Raw genomic sequence first — 4,178 nt, 5'->3', positions numbered from 1 at the left:
TTATAAAATTATTAACGAATAAAAGTTCTTATGAATATATCATATGAACAAATTATCGCGCTGGCACTTTATTGCCTTTTATTTCCTTCGTATGATATTGTTACGTCCAGACTCAAGGAAAGGAAGAGTCAGCGGGAGGGCGCAACCTACTTACCTCTAGACAAACGCTAGACGATGCGTGTCCTATAGTCGAACGAACAGACCAGGGCCCCAGATAGGTCAACGACCGGAAGGGTCGCTCTTACTCTATCGAAAGGGCCGTTCGCTCGGTGGTTTCTTTTCTGGTAAAGGAACTGAATCCTTATTACCCGGGACGGGACCTTGTGCGATTTCGTGCAACAGGAAGGAAGTCGGGTTAATAAATTACTCGCATTTAAAATTTAAATTTACATTTATTCAAAAATAAAACGAATAATTTTAAAAGATAGAGTTTAATAATGAATCATCTAGTTAAATTTAATAAACTGTTATAAAATAAACTTGCTTAAGATCTACTGTGTTTGTGTGTGAATATGTGTATGTGGATGAAAATTATGTTCTCGCGGGTATTACAATGAATACGGAGGACATCAACCGGAATTAAGCGGGGAAACTAATATTTAAATTCCGGTTGGAAATTTACAATAACATGTTTTAGCAAATTACTTGAAATAAATGTGTGAAAGTAGGACGGTAGGGAGAAAAAGGGGAGGAGGATTATTAAAGGTCTTGGAATTGCACAGTGGAGGGGGAAGGGAACTTCATCCAGAAGACCTCGATGGGGACGGCTAAAGGAAAAGGGCAACCCGGGCCAAAATATGGAATTATGGAACCGGGCGGACTGGTACGGAGGATATAGTAGAATTGATCGAGGTCCACTATATCTGGACCGACACAATAATCCTCGTCTGTAAGAGGGACAGGATAAGGGGGAAATTGATTTAGGAGGTACCTGTACCAGGCTTCTCTGTCCTGGTCTTCGAAAAAGGACTCCAACTCTCCTTCGGGATCGGAAAATTCCGGTTTAAAATCTTCCGGTTCCTCTTTAAGGTCCGGTAACTCTTCTACGAAGTCCTGGAGGGCTTCTTCGAAAACGCGCAATCTCTTCTGAGAGATCGGGCGATTCGAGGTCTGAAGGGGTGGGGACAAGGGTGTGTATCTCGTGTTGGTGTATTGTTTAATCGCTGGATTCTTAATTTAAATGTTTGCTCGTCTATATTTAATTTTTTATAATCGATAATAACGCTAGGATCCGCGAACGCCCGAGCCAATTCCTTCTTAAGCCGCCTATTCCGACGATTCCGCGAACATTTGGTAGCCGCTCGCAAAGATCGTTTTTGTCTTTCCACTAAGGAAAGAGTAATAATGAATAATAATGTAGAGAAATCGCGAAAAAATCATTATTTTGAGAAATAATTCTTGGAGTTTTTCTTTATTTGATTAAATAAAAAGCTCTTAGAGCCAGAAAGAGAGAAAAGAAAAAGAAAAGTTTATATATTTATCCTTAATATATATATATACGTGTCCCTCTCCTTGTTCTTTGTTTTAAACCCTTAAGCCCGTCGCGCGGACCTTAGAGTTGAATATTTCATTCATCTGTTTGTTTTCCGTACGCACATGGTCTAGATTTTTAGCATTCGAGGATCTCTTATCTTTGTTTAAAATTTTTGAATCTTTGACGTGGGTTTTAGTCCCGGAATATTTATTGATCCGTCTCGAATTTTCAAACCTTTGACGTGGATCTTAGCCCCGGAATATTGATTGATCCGTCTCATAGTTAAAAAATTGTATCGTTCTAAAAGATTAGTCTCGCCTGCTAGATATCTCCTTGTTTATTGTTTACGTCGTGTGCAGAAAGGTTCCAGAGCGTAATTTTTTATATCAGTGAAAGAGTTCTATGATAGAAAAGAATCGTGGAGTCCACCGGATGCAACAATATAAAATTATTATAATGTAATTTTATAACAATTCCTGTATTCCACGTTGTCATGTATAGACTATTATACATATAACTAATATGTGTATAATGTATCGATTCAATTATTTAATCTATAAATTTAATCATTTATTTTAAGCTTTAATAAATGTATTCGTCATACTGTCGCAAAATACACGCTATACGAACGAACCGCATTTTTCCTTTATCGCGGCCGCGTATCCTTCCCCGCGATAATAGCTCGCGCATCTCCTATTTTATACAGATGTCCGTCAGAAAGTGTTCGACTATCTAACAGACTAGTGTCATTATAATAAAATTAAAATAAATCTATTTTATTTTAGTATTTTATATTAAACGTGTATTTTTTAAAAATAAATTTATCTTTACATATTAAACGAACACTATTTTTATCGCGAGCGCGTATCCTTCCGCGATAAGAGAGCGCCAACGCTTACTACGAAAGGCGCGAAAGAAGGATAGCGCGAGAGCGAGAGGATGTCGAAGAAGGAAAGAGAAGCGAAAAGAATCGACGCTTTGTTTAATATAAGTATAGCATTTATTCGTAAAAAATCACATTTTACAAATGCGCGCGTGCGATACACGAAATATATAAGTATGAACAAAAAATCAAATTTTATTGGCGTGTAAAGTTACAGCTCAAAGAACGGCTGCGATTCGGGCTCGTAACCTTCCAATCGCACACTCGCCGGCGGTTCATCCTCGTCGACCGTCGACGGTTCGGCCTCGTCCTCCATTGGCTGCGATTCGGGCTCCTCACCGATTAACTGCGATTCGGGCTCCTCGTCGATCGGTCGCAATTCGGGCTCCTCGTCGATTGGCCGCGATTCGGGCTCCTCGTTGATCGGTGACGCGACGACTCGCCTATCCTCGCGTCCGTGAAGCCTGTCGACCAACTTATGGACGGCGAAGTCGCGATCGCGAAACTTGAATTGCTCGGGGTACTGTCGTGTTCAGACACGTTACGCGTGTGTCCTTTGGACCTTATTTTTGAATTCTATTCTCCTTCTAAAGAGGAATTCTTTCTGTAGCATCCTATCGGTAACTCTCATCTAAATAAAATTTCTGATACTAACCCACAACTTGATCTCTACAACATTAGCGCTATTTATATTCGACTTGGCCGTGTGGGCCTGTATATCTCAGGCCCGGTGCCATTCACAAGAAGAAGAAGAAGAATCGCTCGGGGGCTCGCGCGACGTCGCGTCGGCGAGCGTCGCGCAACGCGCTGTGAACGCTTTGCGCCTGGAGTGTCATCGTATCGTATCGTATTTTCGCTCCGACGAGCGCGATGAGACGCGTCCTCCGGCGCCGATATACATCGAACAGTTAACGCTGCGATTCGGCAAACTGAACAATCTTCGAATACTCCGTCTCGAAACGCCCAAGGTTCGTCTGGCCGTATCGAAGAGCACCGTTCTAACTGTATTAAACCTAGAACTTTGCGTCAACCGCATCGTTACATCTTTAAGCGGTTTAACCGCGCACGTGGATAACAAGTTGACTCGTTTTCTCGATATCGCGGCAGGCGCTCACGATTCGGCGCTTATTCCCGCGATGATTACGCGATAACGAGAACTTCGACCGCAACGATCTCATCGATTGCGAGCTGCAGGCTCTGCTCTTCGGAGAATCGTAATACGCTTATCCGCGTACTCGTATTATCGCATTATTAATATATTAAAAATGTTGTAAAAGGAAACAACAAAAACGCTCCTCCTCTCGCGCGAAAAAAAGATCTCTCTTTATTCCACGACCTTTCGACGCTTCGCTGTCTCGCTCGAGTGATAAGCGCGCTCGTATCGCCGGAAAACGAAAAAAACTCGCCCCGAAACGCGATAAGCGCGCTCGTATCGCCGCTAACCGTTTCTCTCTCCGTTCGATCACCCTCCGACGATCCTCCGTCTCCCTCGACGCCGGATACCCGGCGTCCGCTCGCGGATCGCGCGCTAGAAGCGACGTGCGTCCCTAAAGAATCGCGATAGCGGATCGCGCGCTAGAAGCGGCGCGAGGGATCGCCCCCTAAGGAACGAGTCGCGCCAAGGTCGAATCGCGCCGGGAGAAACCGCGACCTCGATCGAGTCGAGCGTTATCTCCCGGGCGATCTCGTCGATTCCGTTGGACGTCTAGTAAGGCCGGCTCTAGCTCACTTCCATGAGAGCGAGAGAGACGGACAGAGAGAGAGAAAAGGATGGAGATATGGATTAGAACGGTTTGTAGATGACCGCGGGGGGACGTGGGG

Source organism: Formica exsecta, unplaced genomic scaffold (genome assembly GCF_003651465.1).
Source record: "Formica exsecta isolate Colony F162 unplaced genomic scaffold, ASM365146v1 scaffold161, whole genome shotgun sequence".
NCBI classification, from domain to species: domain Eukaryota; kingdom Metazoa; phylum Arthropoda; class Insecta; order Hymenoptera; family Formicidae; genus Formica; species Formica exsecta.
Note: the sequence above shows the minus strand (reverse complement) of the source record.